This window comes from Equus caballus, chromosome 20 (assembly GCF_041296265.1).
Source record: "Equus caballus isolate H_3958 breed thoroughbred chromosome 20, TB-T2T, whole genome shotgun sequence".
NCBI lineage: Eukaryota > Metazoa > Chordata > Mammalia > Perissodactyla > Equidae > Equus > Equus caballus.
This window is the reverse complement of record NC_091703.1, coordinates 31868787-31892272: the sequence shown is the minus strand read 5'-3', so window position 1 is coordinate 31892272 and position 23486 is coordinate 31868787. Positions and strand designations below refer to the sequence as shown.

General features: G+C 41.1%; 1 protein-coding gene across 3 annotated transcripts in view; it reads right to left on the bottom strand.

The window, feature by feature from the left end:
- Positions 1 to 23486, bottom strand: part of LOC138919608 (saoe class I histocompatibility antigen, A alpha chain-like) — a 46270-nt gene that overhangs the window by 14038 nt on the left and 8746 nt on the right. The window contains exon 9 of one of the 3 annotated variants that reach the window (XR_011429925.1): positions 3148 to 4542. The exons of 1 other annotated variant lie outside the window; for it this stretch is intronic. The gene's annotated coding sequence lies outside the window, so the exon portion shown is untranslated. Of the gene's footprint in view, positions 1 to 3147; positions 4543 to 5390; positions 7413 to 23486 lie in introns of those variants that run through there. One more of the 3 variants, XR_011429926.1, reaches the window with a different exon arrangement.

The following is a 23486-nucleotide window of genomic DNA, read 5'->3' as shown; positions in this document are numbered from 1 at the left end:
CTGTCCTCCCTGGACAGGTTGCTCCACACCTTCCAGCAGGAGCAGCAGAGGGGAATCAGGCTTGGTTGCAGGTTCACTTGTATCCCTGATTTTCCTTTAGTTTGTTCAATAAGATAATGAACTCCCATTTTGACAAGTTTGAGTTAGATTTTCCCAGTTCAGCCAAAAAATGCCTGATGAATATGTCAAGGTTCACTTTTTCTAGAAATAGTATAGTGTTTTTATTTGTCCAAACAGCATGGTCCAGCTCAAGTAAAAGCACTATCTATTTAGAACTTTCTTGCCTTTTTCAGTATATGTCCAATTATGTTTCCTGCACACCGAGAAATCTCAAGAGGATTTTGGAGAGTATGTGAAATCTTAGAGTAACACTAAAGTTTCTGTAATCTGCAGGCAGAGAAATTATGATGCCTTCTGTTGCCTGAGAATTTTAGAAGTAGCATGCGTATAGAAGTAATTTTTACCAATATAATCCAGGATGGAAAGGAAACTATTGTTGCATTCACAATTGTGTTTAGAATACAGTAAAAGTATTAATAGTGTTATTAGTGCATAATAGTGTCAATGCCAGTAATAAAGCAGTCACCAAAATTTTGGCCCAAATTTAGACTAGGCAGTAAAAAGGTTTACCTACCTCATAAGACCTAGCATCTTCCTCCCTCTGCAGCACCGAGTGGCATTTGTGCTCTTTGAGATCTTTGCAAACCATACACAGGAAATGCTGGTCTTCCAGGAAATAGCAAAAGGTCTTTCCTTGTGCTGCTTACAGAACCAGACTTCCCATGCTGGATTCTCACTCCTGGGCTCCAGTATTAGGAGGATGGAGACCAAACTGGCCAGAGTCCTGTTGGACCTAATGTCCCCCTCTTGAAATGGCTTTTTGCAGAATGGACAGCACATGGCTCCCTTGGGGCATGTGAAAGTGACACAGCACTCAGTGATTCAGGCCTGGCAGAAGTTGTGGCCACAGAATATGCTCACAGGTCTTTCATGTGCACCAGGCAGACACTGCAGGTGACCTCTTGGAGGAGGTTCCCAATAGTGGGCCCAGTCACTATGACTACACTGTCCAAGGAGCACTCAGCAATTCCTTCCTAACTAACTTTGACTCTGTGATGGGAGGAGGATGTGGTTAGGAATGTGCAAAGGAATTGAGGTGGGAAAAGGAGGTGTTTAGGATGGAGACAGATAATGTACATCACTGCTGCTGGGCCCCTGCAACAGCATCCTAACTGGTCCCTGCAGATACATTCTCATCCTCTCTAATCTCTTCTCCCACTGCACCAGAGTGACCTTTCTCAGAATGGACTCTCATCTTCACTTCTCTGTTTACCATGCCAGGCAACGAGGGCTCACAGGGCCCAACCTCTATCATCAGCCTCCCCTCTCTCTCCCACCTTGCTTCCCTCCAGCCACAAGAACAAACATTGATTGGGCATCAACTGTGTATTAGGCACTGTTCCAAGCTCTTCACATGTATCAACTCAACCAATCCTCACCACATCCCTAAAACATCACCCATTTCACAGGTGAGGAAACTGAAGTGTGTAGTGGGTAAGTACACAGAGATAAGAGTTCAGCAAGGTGTGGGGTGAGATTTTCCAGCTAGGATCTCCTGGGAGCTGAGTTCACTGGAGCTGGGGTCACAGGACAAGAGCTCAGATGAGGAAGAGGATCTGGGCTTCCCCATCCTGATCTAAGAATGTCTCACCCCAAGGGACTGAGTAGCACCTCCTGTCCCTGCTACTTCTGGAGTCAATGTGTAGACATCCTGTTGTGCAGCAAAACCTGGGAGGGACATCGGACTGTGGGAGGACAGGCCAAGAAGAGGCAGGTAAGTTGGGAGGCTGGTGGCCTGTTAGACTCCCAGAGCCCAATTCCCAGGGTGGGCCAGTGCATGTGGCTGCCTCTGGACTCCAGGATCTTGATCTAAGTTCAGATCCCCTGCTCATGTAGGAGGAGGGCCAGGAGCAAGGTCACATGAAATCCAGAAAGTCCCAGAGTACCAGGAAAGTGAGTCTCTTTCTGGTAGGACAAATTTTCTTAGGTCCTTCTCCCTCAGGGTCCTAAATTTCTTAGACTAAATGAGAATTAGCCAGGCCCCAAATCTTAAAGGAGTGTGTGTTGTGCATTTATGTGTCTGTCTACATGTAAACATGTATGGGTACGTTTGCATATGTTAGGCAAACATGATAACTACTACGCTATGGAAACGTGGTTATATTTGCATGTGTGAGTGTATGTATGTGTGTGCTTGTGTGTAAATAGAAGCATGTATGGGCATATGTGTGTGTGTGGGTTGTTTGAGGGTATATGTGTACCTGTGGGTATATAAGCATTTATGGGTGTTTGTATATGTGTGTGTGGGGGGGGTGCGTGTGTGTGGGTGTGCGTGAATTTATGTGTGTGTTGCTCTGAGACCTCCTCATCCTTGGCTCCACTCTGGCCTTTCCATGGTTTCCCCCATCCCCAGCCCACAGGTTGTAAGGGATAGAGCAGCCCTCCATCTTCAGGCAAGAAAGAGGAGGCTCAGGGTGATGAACATTGGGAGAACTGGTCCTCATCACACTTGGAAGAAGGAAACAATAGGTAAATAGTGGGACGTCCTCTGTTTCCAGGATTCTGCCTTAATAAAAGTGTCAGAAATAGTCCTTACTAAGATAGGAAGGGATTTACATGAATTAAATCATGTAAACCTCATATAAGTCCTATGAGATAGAGACAGCTATCAAGCCCATTTTCAGATAAGGAAACCGAGGGCAGTGAGAGGTTAACTGACTTTCACCTGGCTGAGCCCTGACTCTAAGAAAACAGTCTGATTGCTGAGCCCAGGTTCCCACTCTGTTATGTTGACTCCTGTATACCTGCCTCATTAAGGGTCATCTCCTCCTATGGAGTGTGACAGCTTCCAATTCTTCTCCAGGTACTGAGACTGGTTGGGAGTCTACGGCATTTCTCACAGTGCCTACAGGTGAGCCCATGGGGTTTGAAGTGACAGGAGAGTTGGTTCTGCATTGGCTGATGGAGTTTGTTTGCTGGCAATGGCAGGAAGGGAGGGTCACATCTGGGCTGTAGGGAATGAGTGGTATTTACATTTGGGGTGTGAGGTGGGCTATCCAGAATGCTGAAGGGGTAAAGACAAGAAGTGGCCATGCAGAGTTTATTCCTCACTGTTTTATATCACAACTTGAAATCACAGCCCCACATGGGCCTGAGAGATAGTGCTGTTCACTCATCTCCTTCTAATCCTGCTGCCCCTGACTTCTCTTCTTCCAACTGACTTCCTGGTAACATCTGCTCTCCAAAGTGAAAACATGAGGAGGGGGTCTAACCACACCCCTGTTCAAGAGCACTCCCTCCCCCCACCCCCGCTGCTCCCTACTGGGGACTCCTGGACCGTGAGAGGAAAGCAACTAGTATTGTAAGAGAAGTTGACATTTATGTTGGTAAAGAGAAAGCAGGATGTCTGTCTTCAAGAAAGGGAAGAGCTGTCATTGGGAAGAGGACTTAGTAGTTTCCTGTGGGCTGTTAGACTGGTGGCCTCTCTTCCTTGGTGGATGTTGATGGGGAGGCTGACCTCAGCTCCTTGCCACAAAGGCCTTTCCAAGACAAGTGCTTGCTTCATCAGAGCTTGTAAGACAAGAATGCAGTGGATAGAGTCAGCTAGCAGGAAGAAAGTCAGGATCTCATATGATCTAATCACAGAAGTGACATCACTGTTGCCATGTTCTGTTGGTTATAAGCAAATCACAGGTGCCTCCCACACTCAATGGGAGCAGATTCCACAAGGGACTTGTCACAGGAGGTGGGGATATTTGGGCACCATCTTAGAATCTGTCTGCACAGGGACGGTCCAGGTCAGAGAAAGCAGGAACCAGAGGTTGTGAGGCCTCTTCTCTAGATGTGTTCATGCATAGGCTGGACAATCACTGAACATCATAGTAACTGTGAGTCTCATGTTAGACAAGATGATCTGAAGAGCTGAGCTGTGTTTATCAAAGTGCGGTTCTGGATACAAGAATCATGTCATCATTGGAAAGTTTTGTGTGAACCTGAGAGAGCATCCTCTTGGAATAATTCTCCCTTTACTTTCAGACCTCTGGCATATCTAGGAAAGCATCATCATTAAACTGAAGCTCTTTTTTCTTCCACGTGTCATCCTGCCAGACAAATCCTGGGTCCCGCTGTTTCTTCCAGTTGGTTTTCATACAGGATCCCACAAAGTCACTTCTTGTGATTCCACTTTGTTGGTTTCTTCTCCTTCATCCAGGTGATTTCTTGGTGATTTTATTTCTCTTGTATTGATTAGTCAGCTACATTAGGAAATGAGTATTCTCTGACTAAACTCCCCACTAACGTTTGGAACAAATGGGGGAAGTTTCCTCTCCAGGTCGCAGCTTACTTCCCACACAGGGACAAGATAAAATTAGAGGGGCTCCTGGAAGGTCATGGATTGGCACAGTTCCTCATCAAGGCAAGACATTTGGGTCACAAAGGTAGGTACCTTAGTCTTCTTTATGTCCCCGGGAAGTGGCACAATACCTGCAGTATAGTAGGCACTCAATAAGTGTTTATCGACCTCAACTAAATTGAACCCCCTTCCCCGCCCCTGCCCATCACCCAACAGCTTATGAACCCACCCACTGTTATCCCAGGTAGGATGCTGACCATTTGGGGACCTCTCTTTCCCATTGCATTTTTCACACGCTCCTGCTCCCATGACAAGCACTTGAACTTACACTCGGCACTCTCTGGTCCTTTCAACTCTTTTCCTCCATCCTGATATCCTCATTATTGTTCCTGCAAAAGTTTTCCCTGCCCACCCCGCTTCTTCTCCGTGGATCCAGTCTAGTGTCTCTCAATTCATTCTTCACACTTCAACCAGACAGATTGCTCCAAAATGCAGATCTGATTAGGGTTCTCCCTGGCTTCAGTGCCGCCATGTGCTGCATGTTGTTCTTGGGTTAAAAGCCAAGGTTCTCCTCAAGCTGAGGTGGTCTTTGTGGTCTGGAGCGTAGCGACCACTCCACTCTTACTTTTTGTCACTGAGCTCTTCTCTCTCTAATCTCCACGCTTATCTGCTAACAGTTCTTCCACACTCCCCACGTGCTCTTTCTCTCTCTCTCTCTCTTTCTCTCTCTCTCTCTTCTGAGCCTTTGTGATGCTCTTTCTCTAAAAGGCTTCTTCTGTCCACTGACTTTGATTAAGTCTATTCTTCTGCCAGGTCTCAGTCTAGACATTGATTCCTCCTGAAAGCTCTTTCCCAGCTACTAATTCTAACATGTTGACCAGGTTATCCAACCCCATTGTGAATTCCTTGATGTTTCCCTCACTGAGCCTAGCAGAAAGCCTGCCATCCAGTAACTGCCAATAAATGTTTGCTAAGTGAATGTGGGTTTTTCTTTGGTAATCCAAAATTTATTTTGAACAGGTAATCCATGCACAACGTTTTAAAAATTCATATAACATAAAAGGGTATACAGTGACGAAAGTTTCCTCTTCTATCTTGTGCACAATTCTTCCAAATTTTCTCCCTAAACATTAATCACTGTTACCAGTATTCACAGTATTATAGTGAGAGATTTCCCTTTTTTTCAGGTGTTATTTTACCACACTCTATCTACACCATTGCTATCAATTTGCAATATATTCTGAGATTATTACATTTTTTAATTATCAATCTCACTCAGTTTAAAGTATTGATAATAACAATTCTGTCCTGACTTTTAAAAATGTAATAAGTATAACATAATCATCCTATTCCGTAGTAATAGAATTTTATCTGGGCACAGGGCCACACAGATTAAAAACTGCATTTATTCTCCAGTTTCCCTTGAGGCTAGTTGTGTTCATCTGACTAAGTCCTGGCCAATTAGATGAAGCAGATGTGAAGTTATAGGTTTTGTCATTAAAGGGAGGAAAATTTACCTCCTTCCCTGCTTTCCCTGCCCTGCTCATGGACCATGGACATGGTCTTAGGTGTCTTGGGTCATGCTAATAAGGGCAACAGCCAGGGGACAGCAGAGAAGGAAGGTCATAGGAACCTGGATGCCTGGACAACCTCATAGTGCAGTCACCCTAGCAGCCCTGGACCGCCTGCCTCACTGTCATGTGCAACACATACAAGATTCTATTCTGTTTAGACCACTGTTATTTGAGTTTCTGTTGCACACAATGGAACTAATACATATAGAGAGAATAGGACTTCCTAGGAGTGGGTGGCTGTGGTGGTCTGTTCTGGAGATGGGAAATAGATTTACAGTGTTCACCACTGTGGGCTCCCTGGGACCTTATTCTAAGTTGGAGTAAGGGAGAGCTGGATCACAAGAGGCAGCATGGAGAATTGGAGACTATCACCTTCCTCATCTTTCTAGCCATGAGGCTTCCTTGGGGGAGTGTTTGGGCTCACTAGGTGTTAGGTTTGGGAGTCACTTCCCTTCCTGTCCTTTTTAAAGAGGGATCCCTAGTTAATATCAGCCAGGATGAGAATCACAAATGGTGATCTCTTTCTTCTCATCATCCTGTCTGATGACAGGAACTGTGGAGGTTAACATCTAGAGGAGCAACCCCTCAGGCAGAAAAGGAATGCAGGGCCATTTGTCATTGGGTTCCATGGGGAGTCTGCTTCTACAGCCTGGCTTGGACAGCCAACCTTGAGACACCGACTCTAGGTCCCTCATATCCTGTCCTGTGGTGATCCCAAAATATATATTCCTTCACTTCACCAGATTCTGTTGTTACCAGCAAGTTACTAGGTCTGGCTTCGTTTCCAAGGGTAGATATTACACAAGGGCTGGAATACCAGAGGATGGGAACATTGGGGGAATCTGAGAGTCTGCCAACCTCAGGGTGACTTTGGAACCATCTGAATGCATGCTCCCCACAGGGCTGTGGCTGCGAATGCAGAGACTTTTATAAATAAAGACCTCAGGTCAAAGGCATTTGGTGCTCATCTCACAGGAATTAGGATCAAAATTATGATCCCAGAAAGGTGACTCTGTCTTCCAGGTAATTTTTGGAGTAAAAGATGGAACTTTTAGGTGGAAACATAAAGGTAAGGAAATAGAGAAAGTCAGCAGTGCTAACAGTCAGTGTTGTCTCTCATTTCTCTCACACACCAGGGAATTTTCAAAGATCTTTTCTTTTAGTAGTTATGTTATTTAAATACAGCTCACTCTTAAATATCTTAGGAAATATGACACACCATGAGATGAGGGAATCACATGATAGAGAGCTGACCAGTCAGGGTGCACCACATGGTACCACATCCCCATAGCAATAGGCATTGGTCCAAGGATAATCTTCTCAGGTACTTCATGTATGGACACTGTGAGAAAGATGTCTCTCTTTCTGCTGAAGTTGTTAAGGTGGGATAAAGTGAGGGGAGTTGGAGTTGATATTGGTCATCTTCCCTAGGAAGAGAGAGAGAGACAGAGACAGAGAGAGAATCTGATGACAAATTTGAGTCCCTGGATCCAATTATGTCTCAAGGTGGCCTCACCCTCGGCCGTCCCAGGTAAACCGTGTTAATTCTCGTCCCCTGAAACTGTTCACTTGCAACTGAAAGAATCTCGCCACAATAATGCAAATATTATTTTTTTTAATGAGGGTCCAGCAGAATTTAATGTTCTCTCCATCACTCAGCCTCAGTGATTAGAAGTGTAGCCTTGGACACGTTACTTATCTTAACCTTTCTAGTCCCCAGTGTCCTCATTTCTACAATGAGCTTTGAGCTATTATATAGATTAGAGATAGAATAAATGTAAAGTGCTAGCCCCTGGCACCTGGAAAGTCTTCAACATATCACAGCTTTTACATCATTTTTATGCTGCACAATTAATTTATTAATAGCTTTTGAAGGAAAAAATAAATCTACATTAAATGTATGCCGTGTTTTTGGCTGATTGGCATACCACAAATTTATCAATTCACTTATATATGTTCCCATCAATACCCATGTTTTAAGATTTCATAATTTGAGAAATCTAGAGTCTGAGTGTTCTCTGAATCACTTTGGCCACGGGACGTTTTGCACAGCATCACTGAGACACCTGCTGCCACACTCTGCTCTTCAGAACTTGTTTGTGACCTTGGTCATTTTACCACTTTCAAGGTCACCTATGTCCTTTGACAACATATTGAAAGACAAGGGATTCCTTCTGAATTGTCTGGTTAAACTTTCTCATGTTATTTTCTCTAATTTCATATACGTGTTGCAGTAATAAGATTAATAATAACAGCAAACACTGGTACAGCACTTACTATGTGCCGGCCACTGTTCCAAGTGCTTTCAAATATCAGCTCATTTAATTCCGCAACCTCTGAGACATCATAGTTACTTTACTAACCTACAGTTCAGGTGTAAGGAGACTGGGGTACTGAGGGAGAAAGTAACCAATCCAAAGTCGCAAATGTAATTGAAACAGTTTCTTTGAAGGTGAACAGGAAACTACTGAACAATACCTGATTGTGTCATAAATTGATCAAACCAAACTCTACTGATTTAACACATAAATTAGCTGTTCTAGAAAATGGCAACTTCTTCTGCCCTTAATGCGTTACAAGGCATTTGATAAGCAACTCGAATTTTACCCCTATATCAAGGAGGAAGATGGAAGGGGGTTTTCCTCTATATTCTGCTCTCTTCCCTGTTTGGGTTATCAATTACAGCTGAACGTTGCTTCATGACAAAACAAAAAAGTGCAGCCATTCTGCTCAGGATAAATAACCACTTTACTTAAAGAATTTTATTCTCTGAACGTGATATCAGACTCTTCTGTGTACCTGATAACCAATATTCAATTATACTATAATCGCTCCAGACCTTTTAAGTGGCAGTTACAAATTTAAACCTAGGTTAAATGCAATTGCATGTAGTGCTTTTAATGCAGGTAATTAGCCAAAGTGACAATCAGATAAAGAGTTCCTGCCTGTTACTAGCCACCTTCAGACATGCACAGGCAATATCAGCTGAAGACAACTTTGTCTCTGTGGTGGCACCCCACAGGAATCTTCCAAAACTCCAATTTCAAAGATGTGAAAAAATGAGCCCTTTAGAATCCAGGAGCTGATGAAATATTCTTGTCAAAGGATACTTGAGAATTTTGCCTTGAAAGTACTTCCTGAGCCAAACCAGTCAAGGATGCTCAGTCAAAACCACTTTATCAAGTGGAGGATTTTAGCATCAAACTTCCCAGACTGCAGTCAGGGAGCACTGCTCTCTGTTTAGCAAAAAGAAAGAAGAGCTGCTCTTTCCTTTATCCTTTTCTGCTACAAATATAACTTGGTTTTCCCAGCAAGCCTGGATAAAGTCAGACAAAAAGATAGCTTTTAAAGTTATTATAAAATAGTAAATGTCAGCCTTTTCCTAGGCTTTGATATCTGAGTGAGCAAACCATCACGATTGTACCCCTTGACTTCGAAATCTTATAAATTCCAGAGATTATTAAGACCTTGTGAAGAGGATTCAGCATTCCAGTGAGAGATTTTAAAGCCCCTTACCACATTTCACCAAACACACAAGCAGTGCCACCCTCAGGGATGTGGTATAGCTTTGCTTCTTCCATGTAATATGTTCAGCATTTTTAATTCAACTTTTAAGAATCCTCAGGATTTGAAAACTCTGAGGGAATGAAAACTTTCCTTCTGGCTGATAGACATCTACCCTTAGCTTAGTTGAATGGATGCTGACAAAAAGTTATTATGGTTTCCTGACTAACATTCCTCTTTGTAAGTCCTCCTTGGAATAACAGATATCTCACGTGTCAATAAAATGGTGACAACTAGACCATGTTTACATGTCATGGAAGAGCATTTCTTTCCCTCACCCAGGAAATGCTATCAAAGATATGATACATTATGGGATTTGTGGGGTAAGGGACAGAAGCAGCATATAGTCAATGGAGATTACTGATTCTCAGGAGAAGAGAGTTTCCTGGTTGATGTTGAGTTAAGGAGACAGTCCTGCATGAAGTGTAGCCTGAAAGTCCAGTAGACAGATATCCACGTTTTCCTGCTTTATTACTGACTTGGTCAGCTACTCGTTGTCCACATACAGAGTCGTGCAATTCATGTTGAATGCTCAAAAGTGAATGGAATGTCTCTAAAGCCTTTACTATATACAATTGCTAGTGCATATTATCCTGTATGAAGACACCTGAATTCCCATAGGGGTGCTGGGCATTTCATCAGAATCTAGAGAACAGGGGGCACATGAGTTCCTTTAGAATTGGAATAGCCCGCCATGGCCCTTAGCCTCACATGTTCGAATGCTGTGTTCCTGGATTTCCTCCTGAATGTGGTCTTCTTGGAGATGGAAGCAAAATTTTGGGCTATAGGATTTCAAAGGAAAGGAGTCAGAGAAAGTCCTACCCTGGAATCAGGACCACTTTTAAGATGGAGACTCAGACCAAGGAAGATATAGAAGCTAAATTTAGGGTCAAATTTGGAGGATATAAAGAAGGTAAGATTTTAAAATGTTACTTTTGAGACACGGCCAATTGCACAGTGTGATTCCAGAATCTCGGTGTTGACATCACTCTTGAGCCTAAACTGCCAGTTCTCCAATGGAATGTCATCTCTTCCCCCTCCCAATGCCACCTCTGCTAGGGCACCTCCACAAGCCATGTGAAGCATCTCCCTAGAGGGAAACTTTCTGTGCACAGTTGCACCTGGAGACCCCTCTGCACTGCACCTGTGCTCACATGTTCTGTGACCAGCTTCTTCCCCAGAGGACTGTGGGCTCCCTCCCGGGATCTCCAGAGCCCAGCACCAGTGAGGCTTATTGTGCACTTTATTTTCATCTTTATCATATAATACTATTGTAAAATAGTACTACCAAGCTTACAGTAAACTGTAAACTCTCCCAGACAGAGATGATTTGCTGCCCCACCCCTCTTCACTTGGGACTACTATTCCTTATAAGAAGCCACTTTTAATGCTGTAAGCAGTTTCTTCTGTACCTATCTCCATGTTTCTTTTTCAAACTATTTTTATTTTGGAAGTTTTCAAATACACAAAAGTAGGGAGAATTGTATAATGAACCCTCATTACTCATCTTCAGCTTCAACAGTTATCAACATTTTATCCTCATGTTTCATCTATTCCTCCCACTCATCTTTCCTGGAGTATATTAAAGGCAAATCCTATACATATAATTTCATAGTTATATACATATATATATATGTGCATCTCTCACTAGGATTCAAAAAAATATAAGAACCATGCCATTATCACACCTGATAAAATTATGAATAATTGGCTAGTTTCACTTAATACTTAGTGCATATTCAAGTGTCTTTTGGTATATCTTTTTCAGTTGGTTTTCTGAAGTAGGAACCACACAAGGTCCACATGTTGCATTTGTTGTTACGTCTCTTTAAGTATCTTTTCTTCTACAACATACCACCCACCCCACCTTACTTTCTTTTTAAGGCTTAAATTTGTTGGAGAAACAGGTCACTTGTCCTGTAGAATGTTTCACATTCTGAATTTGGCTAACCTATTTCTCATGGTGGTGTTAACTTGTTTCTCTATCTTGTGAGTCTCCTGAAACCCATGAAAAATATTCGACTGTTGATGCATATTCATACTTTAACATGTATGTCTTTTCTGCCTTTCACGTTACCAATTTTCCATTCATGTCCTGCTAAGGACACAGTCACTGCACATTCAGAGACCTCTGGAGGCGGCAGTGATGCTATCATTCATTATATTCTGCCTCAAGCTTCTGCCCTACTTGGCACGGTGAATATAGAAGAGCTTCAGAACCAGATACACTCTGTGCCTGGAACAACCCTCCCCTAGGGCTTCGGGGAAGTCCTTTAGATCCCCATCACCTTTGCAGGTGATGCTGGACATTGATTATTCCCTTGAATCTGTGAGTTCCACACTGTTGCCATCACTGCTGGACCAAAAGTGTGGGAAGGATGGAAAGAAGGAGGAGGAAAAAGCCTGGGACTCTGTGTTGTTGACACCTTCCCAACTTGCATGAGGTGGCTTCCTCCAGCTATAACCATTCTTCGCTTTTATACTCCTCTGAGTCAGGTCCTCCTAAAACCAAAAAAAGCTCCTTCTCCTTAAAACCCATCATATTTCCTGCTGGCAGCTGGAATATCTGCTGTTTTGCAGTTATGTTCCCACTCAAATGTAAAACAGTCTGATGCTGCTCACTTTTCAGTGCTCAGGTTGTAATGCTATTCATGCCCATTTGTTACATCAGGATGGAGATTAGTCCATGGTGTAGTCGGGGTCAGAACAATCCTAGAGAAATCCTTCAGTATATAACTCAAATGTGATTCAAAGGGACACAGCACACAAGTCACAGTGCCACATGTTGCACGTGTAAAACCTATCAGGGAACATTCATAAGCAGAGTAGGATTGGAACACACTGACGTCCACATTCTCATTGTCCCATGGAGGGATGCGCCTAGGCTGGCACAGTGGACTGTATTCCCATGACCAACATTCCAGGAGTGAGGATGCCCCAAAATGCTCTGTGTATTACTGGGACAGCAAGAGAGGACATCTGTGCTACTGTGATACAATAGCAGGTCCCTGGTCAAGGATCTGAGCTTGTTAGAAAGTGGCAGTCCCTGGAGCTCAGTGGCTGGCATCAGCGTGTTCTTTTGAAGAGCAGATTCAGACCTGCTGACCCAGCTCCCTACTCTGCTAACAAGAGTGGAAGAGAAGGAGAATCTAGCTCTGACTCTCCTCAGCACATTTCCAGGTTCTGGCTATAACTGTTTACCAGGCTCTCCAGCCCCTACAAAGACCCTCTCAAGCATTTCCAAGAGGACCAAGTGGTTATTTCCACAGTTACCTCCTCATTTTCCATTTTTGTCTCCAATATATAGCCACAACCTATTGATGTTCTTCTGGACAATATACCTTTTATGCTTTGTTGTTGCTAAACAAGCAAAACAGTTTATTCAATCCATTCTCAATGAAAAAGTTTTATGTTGTTTTTCCTGATAAGGGCTTCCAACTCTGCCACGTTTAACCTTTCCTTCACTGGATAGTGGGTTCCATAAAAATTAGCTGGCTATATTGTATGATTTTATATTTAATTTATGTTACTAGTACAGTCTCATTGCAGTATTAAAAAATTAATCCTGTTAAAACTTTAATCCCAAATTTGAAATGAAAATATGAATCTTGATGTCTTAGTTGGCTTGGTCTGCCATAAGAAAATACCATGGATGAGGTTGCTTAAACAACAGAAATTTATTTTCTCACATTTCTGGAGGCTGGAAAGTCCAAAGTCAAGGAAGATTCATTCCTGGCGAGAGCTCACCTCCTGGCTTGCAGACGGCCACCTTCTCTGTGACCCCTCACATGATGGACAGAGGGAGCAGCCCCCTGGCATCTCTTTTTCTAAGAGCTCTAATCCCACCTGAAGGCCTCACCCTTATGACCTCATTTAACCCTAAGTAACTCCCAAAGACCTCATTTCCAAAAACCATCATATTTGGAGGTTAGGTCTTCAACATACTAATTTGGGGGACACAAACATTCAGCCCATAACACTAGCCTTCTCTTCTCTCTGAGATAAGTTAGTGTTCTGACCCTGGCTGTTGGTATAAGAGCGTATATTAATTAGGGTAACATGGTAGTTATAACAAATAAACCCCCAAATTTCAGTGTTTCAACATAATAGAATATTATTTTGGCCTATAAGCTGCTCAGTGTGGTCCTAACTGAGCAGTGTGTTGGGCGGTTGGGAGGCAGCACTATCTGCTCCACACAATCATTCAGGGATTCAGGCTGACAGAGTTGGTACCACGTTCATTATGTGGCTCCTAAGGTTGCTGTGGTCATCTTCATCCAGAAGAAGGAAGAGTGAAGAGCATGGAAGAGCAATTTTGTGGATCTCATTGACTAATAAATCTTCATTACAGATATTACAAATAATAACACTTTTCCATGTTTTTTTGCTATACCAAAATTTTGATTACAGATGGTCAGGTTTTTCAGTCTTTTACTTTACGATTTCTAGATTTGGGTTATGTTTAGAAAGGCTTTTGCTATCATAAAATTATGAAACATTTACTTTGAATTTTCTAGGTGGAGGGGAAGGAGAGAAGAGGGCAGAGGTGGAGGGGAGGAGAAAAGTGAAAGTGAAGGAGGAGGCACAGAAATATGGGGAGAGGAGAAGAGAAGGATGATTTAGTGTTCCAGCATGTGGAGCTTTTGTTTTCTAACTTAAAGAGCTCCAGAATTCGTAGGCCAAGACCTATGTGCTTTGTAGACCCCTCAAGGAGTCTGGTTCTTCAAAATTGTCTATTTTATAACCAGCAGCTTCCATGAGCTGAAGGCAGTTCTCTGGAGAATGGGGCAGCCGTGTGTTTTTAGCCATAACACAGATAGCAGCTGAGGCATGAGTGTACTAAATCTTGGCGGGGTACCAAAAGATTCTGCTACAGTCCATCCTTTGCACTAATCAGTTCCACTTTCTTCTTACATTACTTACTCCATGGGGGCACAGCTTCTCCAGAATTCTAGAGGGTCATAATTTGTAGAAAACTGAGCAAAGGGGAACAAGGACTGTTAGTGGAATGAAGAAGCCCTTGCTCCAGTTCGTTCCAAGGCAGCAACACATCGACTTTTCTATCGTCATTCTAGATTCTCCTAAATCCCATCCCTGAGGAGTCCGAGTCCTGGTTTCCAGTATTTTACCACCTGTGGTTTCCAACCTGCACACTTACAGCAGAAAATGGAGATGGGCATACCAAGCAAAGCCCTCGTGGATCACCTGAATGCCAAACACATCCCCCTTGACTCCCCTCATGTTCCTTATAGTGATCAGCATGAATTACCGCTGCCCATATAGTAATTCCTTCTGTTGTCCACTGGTCTGCTGGCATGAGAAGCCCTAAGAGAACAGGTGGCAGCCACAGCTCTAAGTTTAATGGGACTCTTACTGTGCTCCCTGATGGAAGCACCCTCCTCTGGGAGCCTGAACTTCTAGAGCAGTAGAGCCTGTTGAGGGGATGGGAGGCACAAAGACCCCAAGTGATTACTGGGAGTGATGGTGAGTAGAGTCACTCCTGTTCCACACCTGGTTGTAAGACCTACTTATTCTATCCTTTAAGGTCACAGCATCATATAATGGCTGTTGGTTTAAACCTTTGTGTATACTTCGTCCTGCAGAATAGTGCCCATCCTTGCAGGGTGTCACCTTCAGCCTGGTTCCACAGCTGCACTTTCAAGAGGCCCTTCCACTGCTCTGTCAGCTGGGAGCTTCTGTATGGTGTGGTATGGGGTAGGACCAGTGGCTCTCATGGTCATGTGCCCACTGCCACATTGCCTCTGTTGTAAAATGGTTTCCTTAGTCTGGGGCACTGTTATGTGTGGTCCCATATTAGAAGATCATACCTGTGCGAGTGCTTGGATAGTGGTTCTGAATGAGACACTGTGGGAAGGAAGGGCAAACCCATAGCTGGAATACACGTTAATCTATATTAAGATAAATCTTTGATTTTTCAAGGGTAGAAGAATAACAGTTATCAACTTGCCACCAAATAGCAGGTTGGCCTCCACCATGTTGGTCCTGTATTAGAATTTATTTGTTTCTGGAAAGTCACACATCCATTTTAGCAGTAACTATATCAGCCATGGTGAGAGGGACCCCATGCTGTCAGACCCATGCATAGTCACCCTCATTGCCACCACACATACTCCTTTCATGAGCCTGTTGTGCAAGCTCTGTGGTGGTAACGACAAAGGCTGGTTAATGTCCACCAGCTGAGTCATCCTGTGTGTATGCGTCTCTTGTATAGTGGATTATTTCTGGTGGGCATTAACACTTGATATAAAAGATCCTAACACATTGTGTCTACTATATGCTTCTTCCCTAGATATCCTTGTCCCTGATCCTCCCATCTTGCCCCTTCTAGGACCCTGATCAACCAGATAAGCCATTGCCATTGCCTGTGAGTTTGTGCATATTCTTGCCTTGGGCCACTTTTGTCTCTGCACTAAGTGGATGAATAGGAGCAGCACCTGAAGTTCTGCCCATTGGAAGGAAGTTCCCTCAACATTGTCTTCGGCCATCCATGAATGGGGCTATAGTGCAGCAGCCATTCACTTTTGGCTCACCAATATAGTGAGCTTACACACTTGTGAGCCAAGCTCGTCTTTTCTCTCTGTCAGCTGGTCATTGCAACTCCCCATTAGGTCTTCGTAAGAGCTGAGGAAAATGTAAAGATATAACAGTGGTAGTTGACATGGGATCCGAGCCACTTGTTATGCAACTAGTTTGTGGTAGATATTTTCTGCTTTGTGTGCGTAAGTCTGTCTCACAACTACTTAAGTCTGCTGTTATAGTGCAAAAGCACCTATAGATGATGCCTAAATGGACAGATATATCTGTGTTCCACAACAACTTTATTACAAAAACAGGCAGTGGGCTGCATTTGACCCATAGGCTGTAGTTTGCTGACCCCTGTGCTAATCCAATCCTGCATGTATCACTTCCATTTTAGAGTGGATTGCTGCTAGAGTCTGACAGTACCCTGATCATGAAAGGAAAACGTGGACAATGATCCTTTGATGTCCCATGATCATATTCTCCATTTCTCCCAGGACCCAGCCCCTTTTTGACACACCTGAGTTCTTCTAGTTGTGGCATGTGGGACACCGCCTCAGCATGGCTTGATGAGCAGTGCCATGTCTGTGCCTAGGATTGGAACCAGCAAAACCCTGGGCCGCCAAAGTGGAGCTCCTCTCATTGTGGAACGGGGATGTGCCACCTTCCTGGCACATGGATGCCTTCATTAACCTGGAAGCTCATCCAATCTTGTTGCCCAAAAAGAGGCTGCTCTTTTCATATAAATGGAATCAAACAATCCATTTGATCCTTTGTTTCTGGTTTTTTAAAATGGAGCTTAATGTATTCAAGGTTCATCCACGTGTAGCATGCATCTGTATTTCATTCCTTTTTATTGCCAAATAATATTCCCCTGCATGGATGCTACTTATATCTATTCATTCATCAATTGATGAACATTTGCTTCTACTTTTTAGCTATTATTAATAATGCTGCTGTGAATATTATGTACAAGTTTTTGTGTGTACATACATTTTCATTTCTCTTGGGTAAATACCTAGAAATGGACTTGCTGAGTCATTTAGTAACACCATGTTCAAACTTTGAGGAACTGCCAGACTCTCTTCAAAGTGGTAGCACCATTTTATATTCCTACCCATCCAATTTCTCCATAATCTCACAGCACTTATTAATATTGGTCTTATTTATTTATTTTTTTTTGAGGACGACTAGCTCTGAGCTAACTACTGCCAATCGTCCTTTTTTGCTGAGGAAGACTGGCTCTGAGCTAAGATTCATGCCCATCTTCCTCTACTTTATATGTGGGACACCTACCACAGCATGGCTTTTGCCAAGTGGTGCCATGTCTGCACCCGGGACCCAAACTGGTGAACCCTGGGCCGCCGAGAAGCGGAACACGTGCACTTAACCACTGTGCCACCGGGCCAGCCCCTAATATTGGTCTTTTTGATTCTAGCTGTCCTAGGAAGCATGAAGTGGTAGCTCATTGTATTTTTGATTTGCATTTCCCTAAGGACTAATGAGGTGAAGCATCTTTTCAGGTGCCTATGGCCATTTGTATATCTCCCATGGATAAATATCTATCAAACATTTGCTAATTTTTAAACTGGGTTATTTTTTCTCAATTTTTGAGTTGGAAGGGTTCTTTATATCTTCTAGAGACTAGTTGCTTAGATATAAGATTTGCAAATATTTTCTCCCAGTCTGGAGCTATATTTTTACTCTTTTGAGGGTGTCCTTTAAAGCACAAATGCTTTAAATTTGATGAAGTCCAATTAAACTATTTGTTCCTTTGTTACATGTATTTTGGGTGTCATATTTAAGAAACCATTGCTTAGTCCAAGGTCACGAAGATCTATGTATATATTGCTTTCTAAATGTTTTATATATTTAGCATTTATATCTAGGTCTTTGATCTACCTTGAGACAATTTTTTCATATTGTGGGAGGCAAGGGTCCAACTTCATCCTTTTACATGTGGTTACATAATTATATCAGCAGATTAGCCTTTCCTCATTGAGTTGTCTCGGCGCTCCTGTTGAAATTCAACTGACCGTAAATGTGAGGGTTGATTTCTGACCTTTTAATTCTATTCTGTTGATCTATATGTCCGTCCTCATGCTGGTAATACAGTGTAATGATTACACTTTGAATGCATTGAATGCAGAAAGATAAAATTCTCTTTTTCTTGCACCATTGCTCTGGCTAGAACCTCTAGCACAATGCTGAATAGAAGTGCTGAGAATGGACATCCTTGTCTTAGGAGGAAACCAGCAGTATGAGTCCTTAAAGTTTGCTTTTCTTTGTCAAGTGTGTTTTATCCAGTCCCTTGAATTTCCACATGAATTTTAAGATCAACTTATCTGTTTCTGCAAAGAAACTAGCTGGGATTTTTATAGAGATTGCACTGAATCTGTAGATCAGTTTGGAGATATAACCATCTTAGCAGAACTTTTCATCATCCCATATTGAAACTGTATTTCCAATAAACATAAGTGTCAATTCACCCTGTCCTCAGACCAACTAACCACCAGGCATATAGGTGTATCATAGCACCTGAGAAGATGTTCAACATCATTAATCAGTCAAGAAATGGATACCAAAGCCATAATGAGGCACCACTTCACATCCATTAGGAAGGGGTGTGTGTGTGTGTGTGTGTGTGTGTGTTGTGTGTATATATACAGACACACACTTATGCGTGCATTTGCTGGCATTTGTATATCTTATGTGGAGAAATATCTATTCAATTCTTTTGCCCATTTTAAAATAGTGTTGTTTTTGTCATTGAGTCATTAGATTTCTTTATATACTCTGGATATTAATCAGATATGTGATTGGCAAATATTTTCTTCCATTCTGTGGTTGCTTTTTTTTGTTGATATGGTCCTTTGATATACAGAAGTTTTTAATTTTTTTTTTTGTAGAAAGAGATTCGTCCTGAGCCAACATCTGTCACCAATCTTTCTCTTTTTATTTTTGCTTGAGGAAGATTAGCCCCAGGCTAACATCTGTTGCCAACCTTCCTCTACTTTGTTTGTGTGTTGCCGCCACAGCATGGCCACTGACAAGTGGTAAAGGTCTGCGCTCACGAACCAAACCGGAACCTAACCACTAGGCAATGGGGTCAGCCCAGAAGCCTTGAATTTTGATGAACTCTCATTAGCCTACTTTTTCTTTTGTTGCCCATGCCTTTGGTCTCATGTCAGAGAAGTCACTGCCAAATCCAATGTCACGAAGATTTTCCCCTATGTTTTATTCTAAGACTTTTATAGTTTTAGCTCTTATGTTTACATCTTTGATCCATTTTATAATAATGTTTGTATATGGTGTAAGGTAAGTGTCTAGCTTCATTATTTTGCATGTGGCTACCTAGTTTTCCCAGCATCACCTGTTGAAAAGACTATTCTTTCCTCCATCAAATGGTCTTGGCACCTTTGTTGAAAGTCAGTTGACCATAGACACATGGTTTTATTTTTGGACTCTCACTTCTATTCTATTGATCTATATGTCTACCCAGATGCCAGTACCACAGTGTGTTGAGTACTGTTGCTTTGTTCACCTTTAATAAGTTTGGATATTGTAGGTCCCTTGAATTCCCATCAGAATTTAGAATCAGTTTGTCAATTCCTAGAAAGAAGTCAGTTAGGTATTTGATTGTGTTGAATCTATAGATCAGTTTGGGGAGTACTGCCATTCTAACAACATTAAGTCTTCTAACCCATGAACATAGCAGGTGTTCTTTAATTTTTTTCACCAATGTTGTGTAGTTTTCAGAGCTTAAGTTTTGCACTTCTTGTATTAAACGTGTTCCTAATATTTTTTTAAAATGCTATTGTAAGTGGAACATTTTCTTAATCTCATTCTTAGATTGTTTACTGTTTATTGTATAGAAATATGATTGACTTTTGTATATTGACCTCATATCCTACAACCTTGCTGAACTTCTTTATTAGTTCTAATAGCTTTTTGGTGGATTCCTTAGGATTTTCTATGTACGAGATCATGTCATCTGTGAATAGAGGTGGTTTTACTTCTTCATTTACATTTTGAATGCATTGAATGCAGAAAGATAAAATTCTCTTTTTCTTACACAATTGGTCTGGCTAGAACCTCTAGCACAATGCTGAATAGAAGTGCTGAGAGTGGACATCCTTGTCTTATCATTGATTTAGGAGGAAAACAATCATTCTTTCGCCATTAAATATGATGTTAGCCTTAGGGTTTTCATAAATGCCCTTAATCAGATTGAGGAAAATCTCTTCTATCACTAGTTATTTGAGTGTTTTTTTAATCACGAAATGCTGTCAGATTTTATCAAAGGCTTTTTCTCCATCTATTGAGATAAGCATGTGCTTTTTATTATATTAATGTTATATTACATTAATTGATTTTTTTGAATGTTAAACCAACCTTGCATTCCTAGAATACATTCTACTTAGCTATGGTATATAATTCTTTTTATACGTGCTGGATTTGATTTGCTATACTTTGTTGAGGATTTGAGTCCATATTCATAAGAGATAATTGGCCTGTAGTTTTCTTTTCTTGGGATATCATTGTCTGGTTTTGGTATCTGAATAAATCTGGCCTCAGGTTTATTCAGAAATGATGTGGTACTGTTCCTCCCTGAAAGACTTTATAAAGAATTGTTTTTAATTCTTCTTTAAATATGTGGTAGAATTCACCAGTGAGGACATTTGGGCCTAGGCTTTTTTGTGGGTCATTTTGGTAACTGATTCAATCTTTTGACTTGTTATACATATATTCAGATGGTCTACTTCTTCAATCAGTTTTAGTAGTTTGTATCTATGAATTTGCCTATTTTATCAAAGTTATCTAATTTTTGGCATATAATTGTTCATAGTATTCTTTTATATTCTCTTCATTTCTGTATAGTCAGTCATAATGTCTTTTCTTTCATTGCTGAGCCTAGAAATTTGAGTCTTCTCTTTCTGTTTCTTTTTGCTTTTGCTGAGGAAGATCCACCCTGAGCTAACATCTGTCACCAATCTTCCCCTTTTTGCTTGTGGAAGATTAGCCCTGAGCTAACATCTGCTGCCAATCTTCCTCTGCTTTATATGTGGGTCGCTCCCACAGCATGGCTGCTGACAAGTGGTGTAGGCCCATGCCCAGGAACTGAACCCGGGCTGCCGAAGTGGAGTGTGCCGGACTTAACCACTAGACCTGGTGCCAGCCCCTGTTTTTTTTTAAACGAATGCAGTTGAAGTTTCGTCAGTTTTGTTGATTTTCAAAGGACCAAATTTGAGTTGCTGAATTTTATATATTGTTTCCCTATTCTTTTTTCTCTGTTTCATTAATTTTCACTCTAATCTTTACTTTTCCCTTCCTTCTGCTTGCTTTTGGTTTGGTTTGGTCCTCTTTTCCTTTTGAGTTAAGGTAGAAGGTTAGGTGATTGAAGTGTGATGTTTCTTTTTTAATGTAGGCATTACAGCTGTAAATCTCTCTTATTCTTTTAGCAGCATCCCATAAATTTTGGTATGCTACGTCTTCATTTTCTTTTTTTTTTATTTATTTTCTAATGTACTTCATATTTCGAATTCCATGTAGATTACATCATGTTCATCACCCAAAAACTAACTATAGTCCATCCCCTCACATGTGAGCTTAATCACCCCATTTGCCCCCCTCCTTCCCCCTTCCCCTATGGTAACTACTAACCCAATCTCCAATGCTATGTGTTTGTTGTTGTTTTTATCTTCTACTTATGAGTGAGATCATATGGTATTTGACTTTCTCCCTCTGACTTATTTCACTCAGCATAATACCCTCAAGGTCCATCCATGTTGTCACAAATGGTCAGATTTCATCATTTCTTATGGCTGAATAGTAGTCCATCATGTATAAATACCACATCTTCTTTATCCATTTGGCCCTTGATGGGTACCTAGGTTGGTTCCAAGTCTTGGCTATTGTGTATAATGCTGCAATGAACATAGGGGTGCAAGTATCTTTATGCCTTTGCATTTTCAAGTTCTTTGGATAAACACCCAGCAGTGGGATAGCTGGATCATATGCTAGATCTATCTTTAACTTTCTGAGGATACTTCATTTTCATTAATCTAAAAGTATTTTCCAATTTCCATTTTGATATCTTCTTTGATCCACTGGTTATGCAGAAGTGTGTTATCTGATTTCCACGTTTGTGAGTTTCTCAAATTTCTTTGAGTAATTGGTTGATTTCTAACTTCATGTCACTCTGATAAAAGAACATCTTTTGTATTATTTCTATCCTTTTAAATTCATTAAGATTTGTCATATGGCCTAGCATATGGTTTATCCTGAGGAATGCTCCATGTGCATTTGAGAAGAATGTATATTTTGCTATGATTGGAATGGAGTGTTCCATAAATGTCTGTTAGGTTTATACTGTTGGTTTATAGTATCGTTCAAGTTTTCTTTTTCTTTGTTGATCTTCCACATAGCTGTTGTATTCATATTGAAGTCTCCAACTATTATCGTTGTGTCATTTATTTCTCTCAATTTCCATCAGTTTTGTTTTTATGTATTTGGTGCTTAGTTATTAGGTGCATATATGTCAATAATTGTTTTATCTTTCTGGTGGATTGACTAGAAATATAAAATTATAAAATGTCTCTATTTATCTTACTTGCATTTTTTAAAAAGTCTCTTTCATCTAATATGAGTGTAGCTAGTCCAGCTTTCTTAGGGTTGCCATTTGCCTGAGGCATCTTTTACATCCTTGTAATTTTCATCCATTTGTAATCGAGTCTCAGGTGTGTCTACTGTATACAGGATACTTGTATCTTGTCTTGTTTTCAGTCTAACAATCTGTGTTTTGATCTACTTGTTTAAGCCATTAAAATATAATGTTATTATGTATACAGTGGATTTATGATGCTATTTTATTTTTATTTTCTCTGTGTCTCAAGTTTTCCCCCATTCCTCTTTTACTGACTCCTTTCTATTAAATGGATATTTTCTACTGTAATATTTTAATTAATTAATAACTTTCACTATATTTTTGAGTTATTTTCTTAGTAGTTACTCTAGAGTTTACCATATACTTATCAAAACTCACTTCAGTTTATACTAACTTAATTTCAGTGAGATATACAAACATAACTTTCTGTAGCTCTATTTCTATTTCTTCCTTTTGGGCTGTTTTGTTATACACATCGTATCTAAATATGTTACAAACCCAACAATACACTGTGATAATTACTACTTAGCATAATTTTGGAGAGTTTGTTTTGCTATGTCATCAAAGTTACTAATCTTTTCTTCTGCAATCGCAAATCTATCTTTAATCTCATCTTGCATTCAGAGTGTTTTTCAACTTAGACATTTTCATCCCTACAATTTTGATTTTGGTCTTTTATATACTTTCATGTCTCCTCTGTAACTTTTGGAACAGAAGGAATACATTTACA